A 20,313-nucleotide genomic window follows, 5' to 3' on the forward strand; every position below is an offset into this window, starting at 1 on the left:
CACGTTCAAGATCGTCGACTTCATCAACCGCAAAATCATCAACTTCATCAACCGCGAGCAACGCAATGGATCGAGATAAACAGATCGCTACTGGTCCTGTCGATTTTGTTCCTCACCCGCCCTCCCGTTTGGATGCATATGCGTATCTGGAGGAGCCTATGGAGATGACATTCGGAAGGTTTCACTTTCGCGTCGAAAAAGAGGGATCGTATCGTGTCGAAATTCCAATTTCTTCGAGATCGTCGGCGGTCGATTCCGATTTTTCAAGCTATACATCATCAACCGAATCAGGAGAAGAAGAAACTTCGTCATCACGCTTCATCAGCACCAGGGCGAGAGAAAAACTCGCCAAGATCTTCAGCGACATGTCGTTTGAGTCATCTGCGGACTCATATATAAGCGATGGCTCAAGCAGTGTCGACAGCTACAACTTCATCGACAAATCTACTACAGTGGGCAAGGTCTTCGCCAATCTTAACGATGGTGTCACCAAACCCAACATAGATCTGAATACAAAGTATCATCAGATTTATGTCATCGGAGAGCCAAGCCATGACCAAGAAGAAACATCTGAGGCTTTCGACGATTTGGGAAATCCATACGTTGATCCCTCTGATTTGCGATGAGGTCTAGGCAATAAATATATCGGGCCACAACCACGAGACAGAGTTCGACTCCCGCAAGCAGCATGGGATAGAGCCGCGAGAGCTATGGATGGCTCAGAACCAATGGCCACCACAGCCACGCCAGAGGAATTACAAGCATATCAATATAGGCTCGCACGAGCTGCAAGGGAATTGGAAAAACAGACAGCTGAGTTAAACAGAAGAAAGGAGGCAGCTTCTGCATCCAGCAGGAGAAGGGCAGAGCTGAGTCGACAATCTAGAACTTCGGGTGATAGCCACAGGGAGGCTCGGAATAGAGCAAGATCGAGGTTACAACACGTACCCAAAGGAGAAAGAGAGCACTTGGTCCAAAACCTCGACATGTCTTTTATGTCAATAGACACAAGAGGAAACATCATCCCTAAGACACCAGAGGCTGGGTATATGGCGACACAAGCTTTTATCCTCACATCTAAACCACCTCCAGGAGATCCAAAGGAAACACTGTACAACATGGCGATAGCAGGAGTTTGAGCCATGGGGACGGCGTTTGTATCAACACCTCCCGAAGGAACGGCAAGGCAAAATAGTCCACGACCTGCGGCAGCAGCAGCAGCAGCTCCCGAAGGACCAAGTGGAGCAAGGGACACGGCAGCACAAGCAAGGGTCGACAGAGCGCGACAAAGCAGGAGGGAACATCGGCAGTCCCCAGAGTTAAACGACGAGGATATGTGCGGCTTGCCGTGCTTCACGAGGAGAGTGCAAAAAACTCGAGTCCCTTCGGGATTCAAGTTACCCGATAACTTCAAGAAATTCGACGGCCTTCAAGATCCAGAGGATTGGCTAGTTGATTATCTCGAGACGGTGAAGCTCACAGGAGGAACGAGAGCAACTGCTATGCAAAGCATCCAGGTGCATTTGAGTGGAGCCGCACGATCTTGGATAAAGAAACTTCCTCCAGGATCCATCGACAGCTGGGAAAGCTTCGAGGACATGTTCATCAAGAACTTCCGGTCCACGTGCAAGAAATCTGCGTCGTTAGAGGAGTTGAGAGCTTGCCGACAAAAGCCAGACGAGCCAATGAGAAAATATATCCAAAGGTGGAACATCATCAAAAACTTGGCAGAAAATATATCTGACGAGAGAGCGATAGATGCGTTTGTCGCGGGGATCAGGCGTGGAGATTTTGTCGAAGATTTGGGGAGGACCAATCCAAAGACAGTATCTACTTTAATGGAAATAGCAAACAGATGGGCAGATGGAGAAGATGCTGTTCACAACAAACGGCATAGGTCGCCAGAGGAAGATCGCGGTCGAAACTATCAACCAAGGCGACGATTTCCTCGGCAGTACCCGAGCTATGATGCTCCAGGTCAAATTTCGGCAAGCTTCCGAGCAAACACCGGAGGAAACAATAGAGATGATTACCAGAGAAGCAATGAGCAACGAGGCAACAATAGAGATGACTCTCGAAACAATAGGAAAAATAGTGGGCCAAGGTTCCAGAGGCCTTTCGTATCTCCCGAAGAGATGATGAACGGGCCGTGTCAGATGCACTTTTTCCTCGACAGCAACGGAAAAAGACAGTCAGGACATCTGCAGAAAGATTGTCGCAATTTCCAGGCAATGTTAAGGTGGGCAGAGCATGCTAATGCTCGGGCAGCACAGAGAAATCCTCGAGAACCCAGGAGTGAGATTCACTTGCCACCCCCTCCCGCGATTACAGACGACAATCGACATCAGCTCAGAATAGCGGCAGCACCTCCACCGCCGCCCTACGTTGATCCTAACTCTAATGGAGCGGTCTCGATGATTCAGAAGGGAAGGCCATCTAATAGAGCTCAGAAAGTAATTTCGCGGCAAGTGTTCATGGCAGAAAAAATGCCTCCACCAACAGTTGAGTACCTTAATTGGTCGGGGCAAGATATTGGCTTCACCATAGCAGATCATCCACAACAAGTTCCTCGACCAGGGCAGTCAGCACTTATCCTACCAGCAGTCATCGCAGGGTTCGACGTCTCTCGCGTGTTCATAGATGGCGGCAGCAGCTTAAACCTTATGTATGCAGATACACTAAGGAAGATGAATATATCCCTAGCAAACCTGAAACCAACGGACACGAGGTTCCATGGTATCACACCAGAGAAGCCAAGTTATCCGCTGGGGAAGATCAATCTCGACGTTCAGTTTGGGACTCGAGAAAATTACAAAATCGAGAAGTTGGAGTTTGAACTTGTAGATTTTCCATCACAGTACCATGCTCTGTTGGGACGACCAGCATATGCTAGATTTATGGCGGTGGAGGATGCCTGGACCTAAGGGACCAATCACAGTCAAAGGAAGCTTTGCTTTAGCCGATAAATGTGACAAGGATTTTCATCGGATATCAGAAACTTTCGGGATGCAAGCTGAGTATTTGGCGTCAAGGAGTATGACTGACTACGACGTGCTGCCAGACGTTGGAAGGACAAATAAAGAATCAACTTTCAATACTGAGAAAAATTCTAAGGAGGTACAGATTCACCCGACGGACCCGAAAAAAACGACGTCCATCGCAAACGACATGGACCTCGCATAGGAAAGCGCGCTCGTCGAGTTCCTCCGTGAGAACTGGAAAATCTTCGCATGGTGTCCAGCTGACATGCCAGGAGTACCCAGGGAACTTGCCGAGCACCACCTAAATTTGGATCCACTAGCGAGACCAATCAAACAACCTTTGCGACGTTTTTCGGAACCAAATCGCAAGGCTATGCTGTCAGAAATCGATCGACTAAGAGAAGCTGGTTTTATCAAGGAGTTGCACACAGAAGCCACATGGGTAGCAAATCCTGTGTTGGTGCCGAAGAAAAACACTAAGGTCCTTCGCATGTGCGTCGACTTTACGTGTCTCAACAAACATTGTCCAAAGGATCACTTTCCCCTCCCAAGGATCGATCAAATTATCGACTCCACGGTAGGATGTGAACGTCTTTCCTTCCTGGACGCATATTCTGGTTATAACCAGATCAGATTAAAAGAAGAAGATGAAGTAAAAACAGCGTTCATCACACCTTACGGCGTGTTTTGCTACAGAACAATGCCCTTTGGTCTGAAAAACGCGGGAGCAACATATCAGAGGATGATGCAGAAGTGTTTGGCGACACAGATTGGGAAAAACATGCAAGTATACATCGACGATGTCATCATAACGTCAACAAAGGGGGCGATGCTGATCGAGGATCTCAAGGAAACCTTTGACAACCTCGACAAATTCTGCCTCAAGCTGAACCCGACGAAGTGCTCCTTCGGCGTCCCAGCAGGAGAACTTCTGGGGTTTCTTGTTTCAGCAAGAGGGATTGAAGCAAATCCCGACAAAATACAAGCTATCGTAACAATGAGGATGCCAACAAAGTTGAAAGAAATACAGCAACTAACTGGGCGAGTCGCAGCTTTGAGCAGATTCGTCGCCAGGCTGGGAGAAAAAGCGTTACCGTTCTACGCTTTGATAAAGCAAGGGGAGAAATTCCAGTGGTACGAAGAAGCAGATAGAGCTTTCGAGGATCTGAAACGCACAATTTCGACACCACCAATCTTGGTGGCGCCAAAGGAAAAGGAACCTCTCCTGCTGTACATTGCAGCCACACCCCAAGTGGTTAGCACGGTGCTAGTTGTCGAAAGAGGAGAAGGAAAACTCCATGGAGTGCAAAGGCCAGTATATTTCATCAGTGAAGTTTTATCGCCTTCCAAACAGCGGTACCCGCAGTACCAGAAACTAGCATATGGAGTAATTGCAACGGCAAGAAAGTTGCGCCACTATTTTTCGGCACACCCGATAATAGTAGTCAACGAAGCACCTCTTTCAAATATACTGAACAATCCAGAAGCCACAGGGCGTGTCTCCCTTTGGGGGATAGAACTTTCCCCTCGGGACATCACGTATGAAAAAAGAAAGGCAATCAAGTCGCAAGTTTTGCCAGATTTCATTGCAGAGTGGATGGAGCTACAAAACACGGGACCCCCAGATTTGTCGAGAACTTGGACCATGAACTTTGATGGGTCCAAGAGAGTAGAAGGAGCTGGCGCAGGAGTGATACTTATATCACCTGAAGGCGACAAGTTAAAATACGTCCTCCGGATGACGTTCCCTAACGCATCCAACAATGAAGCAGAATATGAAGCCCTCATACACGGGATGAAGATGGCGAAAGCTTGCGGTGCAACTCGACTAAAAATATTTGGCGACTCACAATTGGTGGCTCAGCAAGTTATGAACCAATGTGATGCAGTCAATGATAGCATGATAGCATACAAGGAGGTGTACAATGAGCTCGAGAAGCTGTTTGATGGATGCGAGGTAAATCACATCAGTAGATTGAGCAATGATGAAGCCGATGTTCTCGCAAACATCGGGTCGCAGTGCCTTCCAATTCCGCCAGGTGTATTTTGGGAAGAAATAGCGGAGAGATCCACGAAGCCGAAAAAGGTGCAGAAAAAAGCAAAGGAAGAAAAAACTTCGGCGCCCCTCAAAGAAACCACGGAGGATGAAGAGGACCAAGAGCTTGTGATGATGGTAGAAGTTCCTTGGATGCAAGCATACATATCATATATCCTCAGGAAAGAAATACCCAACGATCCAGTTGAGGCAAGGCGAGTTATTCGACGATCCAAAGCTTTCACAGTGGTCAAAGGGGAGTTATACAAGCGAAGTATTTCAGGCGTCTTGCAAAGGTGCGTCACACACAAAGAAGGAAGAATAATTCTGAAGGATGTACACGAAGGAATATGTGGCCACCACGCAAGTAGTCGAGCTATTGCAGCCAAGGTTTTTTGGACAGGATTCTATTGGTTGACAGCAATTGAGGATGCCAAGGAAATAGTACGAACCTGCGACGCGTGCCAAAGATTTGCCGCAAAACCTCACTCTCCGGCGGCAGAACTAATGCCAATACCATTGTCGTGGCCCTTTGCCCAATGGGGACTTGATATGGTGGGCAAGTTGCACAAAGCTTCGCCAGGAGGATATGAGTATCTGCTGGTCACTGTCGACAAATTCACCAAGTGGGTAGAAGCGAAGCCAATAAATTCACCAGATGCAGCGTCGGCAATAAAGTTTGTGAAAGGCCTCGTTTTTCGGTTTGGAGTGCCTCATAGCATTGTCACAGATAACGGTACAAACTTTACGTCCAAGGAATTCAAGGAGTACTGCACAGAAGTAGGCATTAAATTGCACTTTGCGTCAGTTGGGCACCCGCAAACCAATGGCCAAGTCGAGAAAGCCAATGGTATCATCTACAACGGTCTCAAAAAGCGCTTGCTAGGACCGCTCGAAAAAGCTCGACATACCTGGCCAGAGGAATTGCCAAGTGTTTTGTGGAGCATCCGAACAACAACAAGTACGGCGACACAAGAAACTCCGTTTTTTCTCGTCCACGGAGCCGAAGCGGTGTTACCAATTGAAATAGAGCATGATTCTCCAAAAGTAACAGAGTATGACGAAGAAACATCACGAAAAGCTCGGGAGGATGATATGGACGCACTCGATGAAGCTCGAGACGAAGTACTTTCACGAGTCACCAAGTACCAGCAGGACCTCAAAAACTACCACAGTCGACGGTTAAGGCCAAGATCTTTTCAGGTTGGAGATTTGGTCTTACGGTTAAATCAAAAAAGTACTGAAAAGCTCGAATCACCATGGCTACGCCCTTACGTCGTCACATAAGTCATCGACGGAGGAGCATACAGGATCAAGGACAAGAAGACGGGGGCTCCCGAGAAAAACCCCTGGAACGTGGCGCAGCTCAGGCGGTTCTACGCTTAGAGTCGAAATATAGTCCTCCTTTGTAAAAATACAATGTACTGAAACGCCCGCGAGTTTTCAGACGCACTCTTTTCCTTTTCGGGGCACCGAGTGGGGCCGGAAAGGTTTTTAATGAGGCGGGCTCGCGGTGCTGCAATATAATAAAGATAGTGGAGATATACTTCTTATTCTTCGACACGCTCGGGGGCTCAACGCCTTCAAGTTACAAAATACATACAATATAGATAAACTAGACTTACCGAAATATTTCGCCTTGGTACAATAATACCTCGCCAAATATAACATCAGAAGCTACCAATTATAAATATAGTATACTCGTCAAAATATTATTGCTTTGGTCTGAAAACCTCGCAAGAAAAATATAGAACTTCAACACCAAGACACTCGGGGGCTTGTAACCCACCGATGGAAAGATAAATATATCTTCTTACGACAAGAGGAAAAAAATTTGAGATAGAAAAACAATATAAACTCCAGCCAGAGGCTCGGGGGCTCCAACAATATAGGCCACTTTACAATATAAACAAATTTCTTTGGAACAAAAAGAGATCAAAACAATACAGACATAATTTCTCGCAATATAGTACAGCTTAATCAAGGCCTAAGATACTATCTATGGATAAACCTCTGGTTGTTTTGTGTTCAGCATAGGTCCCCTTGACGAAGAATTCTGAATCCATCCGAAGAAGTTCGTCCATCATCGACTCGGCCACAGGAGTCACCATGTCATTGATTGTGTCAATATCATTTTTTCGCCGCGATTTCTTGGCCAAGCAATCAGCAACAATCTTCGTCAGGTCCAACTTGGGATGGCAAATGTTTATCATAATCATGGCGAACCTTGCTCCAGCAGTCAATTGGGCTCGCACAAAATTATGAATGCGAGGGGCATCTCTAAATTTCTCCAGTAGTCCAGGAAGAGTTTTTGGAGTTTCATCTCGAGGAAATAAAGTCTTGTAAACCAGGGTCAAGGTTCTCGTGCAAAAATTGAGAAATTCGCGCACCTGGAAAGCGCGATCTTGGAACCTAACAATTTGTTGGGTCCGTTCAGGGGTGGCCCAAAATAGACAGCCATGGTTAAGAGAAAGATTGACGAGGAGATTTGTTCTGACATTCACTCTTTCATCTTCAGCGGCAGCGTCAATGATACGTCTCCGACGTATCGATAATTTCTTATGTTCCATGCCACATTATTGATGTTATCTACATGTTTTATGCACACTTTATGTCATATTCGTGCATTTTCTGGAACTAACCTATTAACAAGATGCCGAAGTGCCAGTTGCTGTTTTCTGCTGTTTTTGGTTTCAGAAATCCTAGTAACGAAATATTCTCGGAATTGGACGAAATCAACGCCCAGGGGCCTATTTTTCCACGAAGCTTCCAGAAGTCCGAAGACGAGACGAAGAGGGGCCACGAGGCAGCCAGAGCATAGGGCGGCGCGGCCCCTGCCCTGGCCGCGCGGCCCTATGGTCTGGGCCCCTCGCGCCGCCTCTTGACCTACCCTTCCGCCTACTTAAAGCCTCCGTGACGAAACCCCCAGTACCGAGAGCCACGATACGGAAAACCTTCCAGAGACGCCGCCAACGCCGATCCCATCTCGGGGGATCCAGGAGATCGCCTCCGGCACCCTGCCGGAGAGGGGAATCATCTCCCGGAGGACTCTACGCCGCCATGGTCGCCTCCGGTGTGATGTGTGAGTAGTCTACCCCTGGACTATGGGTCCATAGCAGTAGCTAGATGGTTGTCTTCTCCCCATTGTGCTTCATTGTCGGATCTTGTGAGCTGCCTAACATGATCAAGATCATCTATCTGTAATTCTATATGTTGCGTTTGTTGGGATCCGATGAATAGAGAATACTTGTTATGTTGATTATCAAAGTTATATCTATGTGTTGTTTATGATCTTGCATGCTCTCCGTTACTAGTAGATGCTCTGGCCAAGTAGATGCTTGTAACTCCAAGAGGGAGTATTTATGCTCGATAGTGGGTTCATGCCTGCATTGACACCTGGGACAGTGACAGAAAGTTCTAAGGTTGTGTTGTGCTGTTGCCACTAGGGATAAAACATTGATGCTATGTCTAAGGATGTAGTTGTTGATTACATTACGCACCATACTTAATGCAATTGTCTGTTGCTTTGCAACTTAATACTGGAAGGGGTTCGGATGATAACCTGAAGGTGGACTTTTTAGGCATAGATGCAGTTGGATGGCGGTCTATGTACTTTGTCGTAATGCCCAATTAAATCTCACTATACTCATCATGATATGTATGTGCATGGTCATGCCCTCTTTATTTGTCAATTGCCCAACTGTAATTTGTTCACCCAACATGCTGTTTGTCTTATGGGAGAGACACCTCTAGTGAACTGTGGACCCCGGTCCAATTCTCTTTACTGAAATACAATCTACTGCAATACTTGTTCTACTGTTTTCTGCAAACAATCATCTTCCACACAATACAGTTAATCCTTTGTTACAGCAAGCCGGTGAGATTGACAACCTCACTGTTTCGTTGGGACAAAGTACTTTGGTTGTGTTGTGCAGGTTCCACGTTGGCGCCGGAATCCCTGGTGTTGCGCCGCACTACATCCCGCCGCCATCAACCTTCAACATGCTTCTTGGCTCCTCCTGGTTCGATAAACCTTGGTTTCTTTCTGAGGGAAAACTTGCTACTGTGCGCATCATACCTTCCTCTTGGGGTTCCGAACGAACGTGTGAGTTACACGCCATCAAGCTAGATTTCTGGCGCCGTTGCCGGGGAGATCAAGACACGCTGCAAGGGGAGTCTCCACTTCTCAATCTCTTTACTTTGTTTTTGTCTTGCTTAGTTTTATTTACTACTTTGTTTACTGCACTAAATCAAAATACAAAAAAATTAGTTACTTGCATTTACTTTATCTAGTTTGCTTTATTTATTGTCTTGCACTCTATATCAAAAATACAAAAAAAATTAGTTACTTTTGTTACCATGTCTAGCTCTGAACCTGTTACTTCTTCGCCTGAAGAATTAGTCTTCACTTTTAAGCAAGGGGATGAGGAGAGTTTTAAGGATGCTTGGTCTAGAATTTTTACTTCTTATCGTAAAACTGAACCTCAAATGACTCTAAGTTTGCTCCTTAGTAATTTTTATTTTGGTCTTATGGTTCGCTATAGATATGCTTTGGATACTTTAGTGGGAGGAGATTTCCTTCATTGCAATGGGGATCAAGCTTTTAATGCCATAAAGAAGTTGGTTGCATCACATGATTCAGTTAATAACTTTGATTCAGCCCTCACTAGCATATATAGTAGATTAAACAATCTCGAGATAAGTACATCTCGCTTGGATGATAACTATTGCCACGTTCGTAATCGTCTTGAACAAGTTTTAGTGAACTCTAAACTCTCATTGTGGGATCATACTGTTAAAATTGTTATCGGTGATCGAACTCTCCATGCCTACTGTGATATTATGTATGAATTTTGCCTTATGCCTGAAAGTATTTATAAATCTTTGAAACTTTGGGGAGTTGATGAAGGAGGAGAAGAAATAACTCTCATTGATAACTCTACTATAATTCCTAAAGGAATAGCCGCAGGTGTGCATACAACCATTCTTGGAAGAACAATATCCATTGATTATCTTGTTGTTGAAACAGGAAAACTCACACTCGGAAGATCCCTGCTGAAACTATTGGGAGCAGTCATTGATGTTGGAGAAGGCACTCTGAAATTCACCTCTATACCGGGGGGAAATCATATATTTCCTAAACCAAAGGGAAAGAAAAACAATAAGAAAGGTAAGGGTAAAGCCCAAGGTAAGGTTGACACGCCATCTCTTGATAATACTTGATACACACTTTCTGCGCCTAGCTGAAAGGCGTTAAAGAAAAGCGCTTATGGGAGACAACCCATGTTTTACCTACAGTACTTTGTTTTTATTTTGTGTCTTGGAAGTTGTTTACTACTGTAGCAACCTCTCCTTATCTTAGTTTTGTGTTTTGTTGTGCCAAGTAAAGCCGTTGATAGAAAAGTAAGTACTAGATTTGGATTACTGCGCAGTTCCAGATTTCTTTGCTGTCACGAATCTGGGTCCACCTCCCTGTAGGTAGCTCAGAAAATTAAGCCAATTTACGTGCATGATCCTCAGATATGTACGCAACTTTCATTCAATTTGAGCATTTTCATTTGAGCAAGTCTGGTGCCATTTTAAAATTCGTCAATACGAACTGTTCTGTTTTGACAGATTCTGCCTTTTATTTCGCATTGCCTCTTTTGCTATGTTGGATGAATTTCTTTGATCCACTAATGTCCAGTAGCATTATGCAATGTCCAGAAGTGTTAAGAATGATTGTGTCACCTCTGAATATGTTAATTTTTATTGTGCACTAACCCTCTAATGAGTTGTTTCGAGTTTGGTGTGGAGGAAGTTTTCAAGGATCAAGAGAGGAGTATGATGCAACATGATCAAGGAGAGTGAAAGCTCTAAGCTTGGGGATGCCCCGGTGGTTCACCCCTGCATATATCAAGAAGACTCAAGCGTCTAAGCTTGGGGATGCCCAAGGCATCCCCTTCTTCATCGACAACATTATCAGGTCCTCCCCTGAAACTATATTTTTATTCCACCACATCTTATGTGCTTTTTCTTGGAGCGTCGGTTTGTTTTTGTTTTTTGTTTTGTTTGAATAAAATGGATCCTAGCATTCACCTTATGGGAGAGAGACATGCTCCGCTGTAGCATATGGACAAGTATGTCCTTGGTTTCTACTCATAGTATTCATGGCGAAGTTTCTCCTTCGTTAAATTATTATATGGTTGGAATTGGAAAATGATACATCTAGTAATTGCTATTAATGTCTTGGGTAATGTGATACTTGGCAATTGTTGTGCTCATGATTAAGCTCTTGCATCATATGCTTTGCACCCATTAATGAAGAAATACATAGAGCATGCTAAAATTTGGTTTGCATATTTGGTTTCTCTAAGGTCTAGATAATTTCTAGTATTGAGTTTGAACAACAAGGAAGACAGTGTAGAGTCTTATAATGTTTTCAATATGTCTTTTATGTGAGTTTTACTGCACCGGTTCATCCTTGTGTTTGTTTCAAATAAGCCTTGCTAGCCTAAACCTTGTATCGAGAGGGAATACTTCTCATGCATCCAAAATACTTGAGCCAACCACTATGCCATTTGTGTCCACCATACCTACCTACTACATGGTATTTTCCGCCATTCCAAAGTATATTGCTTGAGTGCTACCTTTAAAATTCCATCATTCACCTTTGCAATATATAGCTCATGGGATAAAATAGCTTAAAAACTATTGTGGTATTGAATATGTAATTATGCACTTTATCTCTTAATAAGTTGCTTGTTGTGCGATAACCATGTTCACTGGGGACGCCATCAACTATTCTTTATTGAATTTCATGTGAGTTGCTATGCATGTTCGTCTTGTCTGAAGTAAGAGCGATCTACCACCTTATGGTTAAGCATGCATATTGTTAGAGAAGAACATTGGGCCGCTAACTAAAGCCATGATCCATGGTGGAAGTTTCAGTTTTGGACATATATCCTCAATCTCAAATGAGAAAATTATTAATTGTTGTTACATGCTTATGCATAAAAGAGGAGTCCATTATCTGTTGTCTATGTTGTCCCGGTATGGATGTCTAAGTTGAAGAATAATCAATAGCGAGAAATCCAATGCGAGCTTTCTCCTTAGACCTTTGTACAGGCGGCATAGAGGTACCCCTTTGTGACACTTGGTCAAAACATGTGCATTGTGATGATCCGGTAGTCCAAGCTAATTAGGACAAGGTGCGGGCACTATTAGTATACTATGCATGAGGCTTGCAACTTGTAAGATATAATTTACATGATACATATGCTTTATTACTACCGTTGACAAAATTGTTTCATGTTTTCAAAATCAAAGCTCTAGCACAAATATAGCAATCGATGCTTTTCCTCTATGGAGGACCATTCTTTTACTTTCAATGTTGAGTCAGTTCACCTATTTCTCTCCACCTCAAGAAGCAAACACTTGTGTGAACTGTGCATTGATTCCTACATACTTGCTTATTGCACTTATTATATTACTCTATGTTGACAATATCCATGAGATATACATGTTATAAGTTGAAAGCAACCGCTGAAACTTAATCTTCTTTTGTGTTGCTTCAATACCTTTACTTTGAATTATTGCTTTATGAGTTAACTCTTATGCAATATCCATGAGTGCTATACCTCGCCAAATATAACATCGGAAGCTACCAATTATAAATATAGTATACTCGTCAAAATATTATTGCTTTGGTCTGAAAACCTCGCAAGAAAAATATAGAACTTCAACACCAAGACACTCGGGGGCTTGTAACCCACCGATGGAAAGATAAATATATCTTCTTACGACAAGAGGAAAAAATTTTGAGATAGCAAAACAATATAAACTCCAGCCAGAGGCTCGGGGGCTCCAACAATATAGGCCACTTTACAATATAAACAAATTTCTTTGGAACAAAAAGAGATCAAAACAATACAGACATAATTTCTCGCAATATAGTACAGCTTAATCAAGGCCTAAGATACTATCTATGGATAAACCTCTGGTTGTTTTGTGTTCAGCATAGGTCCCCTTGACGAAGAATTCTGAATCCATCCGAAGAAGTTCGTCCATCATCGACTCGGCCACAGGAGTCACCATGTCATTGCAATATCATTTTTTCGCCGCGATTTCTTGGCCAAGCAATCAGCAACAATCTTCGTCAGGTCCAACTTGGGATGGCAAATGTTTATCATAATCATGGCGAACCTTGCTCCAGCAGTCAATTGGGCTCGCACAAAATTATGAATGCGAGGGGCATCTCTAAATTTCTCCAGTAGTCCAGGAAGAGTTTTTGGAGTTTCATCTCGAGGAAATAAAGTCTTGTAAACCAGGGTCAAGGTTCTCGTGCAAAAATTGAGAAATTTGCGCACCTAGAAAGCGCGATCTTGGAACCTAACAATTTGTTGGGTCCGTTCAGGGGTGGCCCAAAACAGACAGCCATGGTTAAGAGAAAGATTGACGAGGAGATTTGTTCTGACATTCACTCTTTCATCTTCAGCGGCAGCGTCAATGATACGTCTCCGACGTATCGATAATTTCTTATGTTCCATGCCACATTATTGATGTTATCTACATGTTTTATGCACACTTTATGTCATATTCGTGCATTTTCTGGAACTAACCTATTAACAAGATGCCGAAGTGCCAGTTGCTGTTTTCTGCTGTTTTTGGTTTCAGAAATCCTAGTAACGAAATATTCTCGGAATTGGACGAAATCAACGCCCAGGGGCCTATTTTGCCACGAAGCTTCCAGAAGTCCGAAGACGAGACGAAGAGGGGCCACGAGGCAGCCAGAGCATAGGGCGGCGCGGCCCCTGCCCTGGCCGCGCGGCCCTATGGGCGGGGCCCCTCGCGCCGCCGCGTGACCTACCCTTCCGCCTACTTCTAGCCTCCGGGGCGACACCCCCAGTCCCGAGAGCCACGATACGGAAACCCTTCCGCAGACGCCGCCAACGCCTATCCAATCTCGGGGGATCAAGGAGATCGCCTCCGGCACCCTGCCGGAGAGGGGAATCATCTCCCGGAGGACTCTACGCCGCCATGGTCGCCTCCGGTGTGATGTGTGAGTAGTCTACCCCTGGACTATGGGTCCATACCAGTAGCTAGATGGTTGTCTTCTCCCCATTGTGCTTCATTGTCGGATCTTGTGAGCTGCCTAACATGATCAAGATCATCTATCTGTAATTCTATATGTTGCGTTTGTTGGGATCCGATGAATAGAGAATACTTGTTATGTTGATTATCAAAGTTATATCTATGTGTTGTTTATGATCTTGCATGCTCTCCGTTACTAGTAGATGCTCTGGCCAAGTAGATGCTTGTAACTCCAAGAGGGAGTATTTATGCTCGATAGTGGGTTCATGCCTCGCATTGACACCGGGACAAGGATGAAAGTTCTAAGGTTGTGTTGTGCTGTTGCCACTAGGGATAAAACATTGATGCTATGTCTAAGGATGTAGTTGTTGATTACATTACGCACCATACTTAATGCAATTGTCTGTTGCTTTGCAACTTAATACTGGAAGGGGTTCGGATGATAACCTGAAGGTGGACTTTTTAGGCATAGATGCAGTTGGATGGCGGTCTATGTACTTTGTCGTAATGCCCAATTAAATCTCACTATACTCATCATGATATGTATGTGCATGGTCATGCCCTCTTTATTTGTCAATTGCCCAACTGTAATTTGTTCACCCAACATGCTGTTTGTCTTATGGGAGAGACACCTCTAGTGAACTGTGGACCCCGGTCCAATTCTCTTTACTGAAATACAATCTACTGCAATACTTGTTCTACTATTTTCTGCAAACAATCATCTTCCACACAATACGGTTAATCCTTTGTTACAGCAAGCCGGTGAGATTGACAACCTCACTGTTTCGTTGGGACAAAGTACTTTGGTTGTGTTGTGCAGGTTCCACGTTGGCGCCGGAATCCCTGGTGTTGCGCCGCACTACATCCCGCCACCATCAACCTTCAACGTGCTTCTTGGCTCCTCCTGGTTCGATAAACCTTGGTTTCTTTCTGAGGGAAAACTTGCTGCTGTGCGCATCATACCTTCCTCTTGGGGTTCCCAACGAACGTGTGAGTTACACGCCATCAGTCAAGAACAGAGCCTATTAAGCGACAAGGCAGAAATTTAAGGGGAAGCACAGTAAAAGTAAAAAAGAAGCAGTATGAGGTGGTAAAACATACCTAGCATATACGTGCTAGCTTTAGACATTAGCTCGAACATGCTATTTTCTCGAGCAGTAGTGCTATCACCAGAATTTGACCGAGTCAGAGGTGGGCCACGATTGAGATAGACTTGAAGATATACATGGAAGGAAGAACAAGAATTGGCCTTATACACGAAGTTGGGCTGAATTGCCCATGTATCTGTAATATAGTAGATCGCATCTTAGATTAAAAGTTAGAGTTTTATTCGTGCACGGTTAGGTGCACGTCCGAATTAGAAAGTCCCCTGGACTATAAATATGTATCTAGGGTTTATGGAATAAACAACAACTCACGTTCAACCCAAAACAAACCAATCTCGGCGCATCGCCAACTCCTTCGTCTCGAGGGTTTCTACCAGGTAAGCGACATGCTGCCTAGATCGCATCTTGCGATCTAGGCAGCACAAGCTCCACGTTGTTCATGCGTTGCTCGTACTGAAGCGTCTTTGATGGCGAGCAACGTAGTTATCATAGATGTGTTAGGGTTAGCATAGTTCTTCATATAACATGCTTACGTAGTGCAACCCTTGCATATCTAGCCGCCCTCACATCTATCTCAGGTGTGGGGGCGGCACCCCACTTGATCATTATTTAGTAGATCTGATCCGTTACGATTGCTCCTTGTTCTACAAGGATTAGTTTAATATCTGCAATAGTTAGGCCTTACAAAGGGGGGGAGGATCCAGCGGCATGTAGGGTGGCGTTCGCAAGTCCTAAACAGGATGTTCCGATGATCAACTTCATGTTGGTTTTTAGGCCTTGTTTAGGATCGGCTTACGATCACCGTGCGTGGCCGCGAGGCCCAACCTGGAGTAGGATGATCCGATTATGCGGTGAAAACCCTAAATCGTCGTAGATCTCATTAGCTTTATCTTGATCAAGCAGGATCACCATATATTCGTGCACCCCGTACGAATCATGGGTGGATCGGCTCTTTGAGCCGATTCACAGGATAACCTGAGAGCCGATCGAGGCTCGTATTTAATGTTTACGTGTATGCCATGCAGGAAACTAAGCGAGGCATCCCCATCACCTTCCTGACCAGGTATAGGTCAGGTGGCACGCCCTTGCACTTCGCATCGGACGTGTGACCAGAAGAGCATTGCGGGCCGTCGCTCGGAGGGGTCTCAGCCAGCCGCAGCTCTAGGCTCTTCCCGGCTCTACAGTGTTGACAAGTCGCTGCCCGCCGGTGGGTTTTGGCAGTCAACACATTCTGGCACGCCCGGTGGGACAATCGTCTACATCAACCACATCGCCATCTACATCTGAGATGGCGGACGGCACGCTAGTCACCTACGAGGAGCTGCCTGACGAGCTCAAGAAGAGATATGACGAGATCAAGGTCACCCTCGAAGCCGGCCTCATCGGCTCTTTTCAGAGAACCCGTTCCCATGGCATCAGATGGAAGGGATTCTCACCGCAAGGTGCACTCGATGGGATAGATCTCTCTGCCCCGTCGGAGGAACGCACCAGGGCCCTGCGGCAGGAGATCAACTACTTGGTGGCTCACTCGCTACACCGCCACTCTGAAAACCTAGTCAACGTGTTGGAGCGTGTCGCTCTGCGCGTGATCCAGGAGATCATGAGCCACCAGTACTCGCCGTCAGGACCAGCTCTCGGGACGCATCAAGGAGAGTTGCCACTCCAGTCCCGTCCACCGCTGCCGTATGCGTTGGCAGCACCAGCTGAAGTGCCGGCTACACCGGCATTCGTCGTCTACAAGATCGGTGGTGACCCTAGTGACTACCAGTTCTTGGCTGAGGCGCCTAAGGAGATCCCTCAAGGATACGCGTGCACGTATGTGCCAGATTGTGGCAACTGGCCACTCTCAAACCAGGCCACAACATCAGGGACTCCGGCGAACACAGGAGGAACGTCAGCGACAGAGCTTGAGAAGCAGACGTGGCTAACTAAGTACGCCACCCCGACGAAACTCCCGAGCCCAGCTCCTGCAGTTGGCTCAGAGCTAGAAAAGCAAACATGGCTGGCTAAGTACGCCACCCCGGCGAATCTTCAGAGTGCAACTCATGCAGCCAGCACAGCGGATCAGATCAGTACCATACTGAGAGACCAGTTCGGCATGGTGCCGAAAAGAAGGGCAATCGGCTATTCCAAGCCGTACCCCGGCGAGTACGAGATGATCCCGCTGCCACCTAAATATCGGCTCCCTGACTTCTCCAAATTCAGTGGATCAGATGGCTCCAGCTCCATCGAGCACGTCGGCCGATATTTGGCGCAACTAGGACCGGCTTCAGTGTTGGATCAACTACGCGTGAGGCTCTTTTCACAGTCCCTCACGGGATCGGCTTTCGGATGGTACACCTCTTTGCCAGCAAACTCCATCCGGTCTTGGAAGCAATTGGAAGAACAGTTCCATATGCAATACCATTCAGAAGCTTCCGAGTCTAGCATTGCCGATCTAGCACAACTACGTCAGAAGCGTAGAGAAACGGTGACAGAGTACATCCAGCGCTTCAGAAATCTTAGGAACCGATGTTATTCGGTTCGTATAACTGAAAAGGAAGCAGTCGAGTTGGCAGTAGCTGGCCTTGCAACACAGCTCAAGGACATGGCCTCCCAAGCAGATTATCCCTCACTGGCGCACATGGTTCAGAAACTATCAGCATATGAACAGCGCCACCCGGACCTGTACCAAGACAAGTTCAAGCGTGCAGTAGTCCTGGTCGATGCAGAGGAAGACGAAGTTCCTGCGGGAGACCAAGAAGTAGCAGTGGCTGAGTGGACTCGGGGAGGAGCCCCCGTGTCCTGCAAATGGGTAAAGCCACCAGGGCCGCCCAGGGGATTTGATTTTGACGTGACCAAGACTGAACAAATCTTCGACCTCCTGCTCAAGGAGAAACAGTTGACGATTCCTGAAGGTCTCAAGTTCCCCACGGTGCAAGAGCTGAACGGAAAGCCATACTGCAAATTCCACAACTCGCTCTCCCATGCCACCAACGACTGCAGGGTGTGGCGTCAGCACATCCAAGCGGCGATAGAGAAGGGGCATCTAATTTTCAACCAGTACGCCATGAAGGTCAACACCCAACCCTTCCCCGCCGTTAACATGGTGGAAGTCACCTACCCTGAGGGTTGCCAGCCAGGTCCCCCGTTCAGCATCAACATGGTAGGACCTGGGAACCACTCTGGCAAAGATGGAGATGAGGGCAGCTGCTCTCATAGCAAGGACACAGAGGAGGCCGCTCCACGCGATCGGCTCCATCATGATGGCAAGCGCTACGTCACAGAGGGAGAGGTGAAGAACATAAGATATCAACGACCTCTCTCTGATCACCTCCTCAACAAATATGTGAGTCAGTATGACCAACGCCGACGGTCCAACTATGATGATGAAGGAGATCGTCTGGCTAGAGAAGCCAGAAGACATCGTCGGCATGATCGCGATGAGGAGAAACAAGAGCGCCGTGCCACGGACAAGTCAAGGGAGCAAGATGACAACGCCAGACACTGGGACTGCCCTTTCTTCAGACACTGCTGGGATTCAGGAATGAGCCGATTGCCCACAATCGGCAATTGCCCAGAATGCAACAAGAAGAAGAAGGAGGCAGCCAACGTGTCTGTGTTCGAGCGCTTAGGGCCTCTCCCGCCACAAAGCAAACGCGCTGAGTCACCTCGTTGGGCAGATCTTGAGGATTCCGAAGACGAGGGACTAGAAGAAGAAGAAGACAGGTACCACCGTCCAAGGTGGTGCCCTGACGGACTCAGCCGTTCACAAAAACGCAGGGTTCAGCGGTTGCGCGGCCTGGAGGAAGCCGAAAGGTTATACCTGCATACGCTAAGAAAGGCACGGCCTGATTTGGCTGCAAAGGTTCAGCGAGCCCTGGATGAAGAGGGTCATCCACGGAAAATGGAGTGGCGCCCCAAACAAAGGAGAGCCGATGATGAAACATCGGCTGGCACGAACATGGTGTTCATCCTCCCTTCGGAGTTCAGTGCTCCAGGTTTAGATGAGACATCCGTGGCACAACTTGACTGCGGCCCACGGCCGGTTATCTTTGAGAAGCCACGAGAAAAGAGCTACAGGCATCTGAAGGCCTTGTACTTGCGGGGTTATATCGATGGGAGGCCGGTAAATAAGATGCTGGTGGACACCGGAGCGGCAGTTAACATCATGCCGTACTCTATGCTACGTCGGCTGGGACGCTCTAGCTCGGATCTAATCAAGACCAACGTAACATTGAGCGATTTCAACGGCCAAGCGTCTGAGGCACAAGGAGTTCTGAACGTGGATCTGACCGTAGGAAGGAAAACTATCCCTACAACGTTCTTCATCGTTGATAGCACGAGCAGTTATGCTGTGCTGCTGGGAAGAGATTGGATCCACGCCAACTGCTGTATTCCCTCCACGATGCACCAATGCATAATACAGTGGGATGGAGATGAGGTAGAGGTCGTCCAGGCCGATGACTCAGCCGAAATTTCAACGGCTGGCATGAACGCATGGGAAGCAGCAGGCCAAGAACCCCTCTCAGGCATCAACTTGGACGACTGCGAGCGCATCAATGTGACAAAGGGAAGGGTTAAGCTGGTTTTATCCACTGGCCTGACCATTTAGTTGAAGCGAAGCGATGTGCAACTTGGCGAGGCTGATCCTTGTGATCGGCCCCAAAGGTCTATGAAGGGACATTACAGAACCTTCAGTCAGCGCTCCAATCATTATGGAGGCCGATCCCAGCAATCGGCCAAAATTATCCTCTGCACATATTCTGCTTGTGTTCAGCAACGATCCCCTGGGCAGCGGCCACGTCGGCAGATGAAAGTCAGCATGAATCTTTACGAAGCCGACGTGCAAGTGCAGTGCCCTGACTAACCATAAAAGCCGATATCTGCAGTCATTTGGCAGATTTGGCTCGGGGGGCATATATTCAGATGAACATGTGCAGATAAACACGTGCAGACATGCGTGCAGTGGAACATTGGGGGCCGATTAAGAAAAATCGGCCAAATAAAAAAAAATTCGCAAGAGGCAAAGCCGATGCGCAGCCATCGACTCTGGTACAGTCACACAAGACCAAGACCGGCTGGTTATATGCTCAAAGTTCACATCGACATCGACAGTCAGTGCAGGGGAGGAGCCGAT

The sequence above is a fragment of the Lolium perenne genome, chromosome 3 (genome assembly GCF_019359855.2).
Source record: "Lolium perenne isolate Kyuss_39 chromosome 3, Kyuss_2.0, whole genome shotgun sequence".
Lineage (NCBI taxonomy): Eukaryota > Viridiplantae > Streptophyta > Magnoliopsida > Poales > Poaceae > Lolium > Lolium perenne.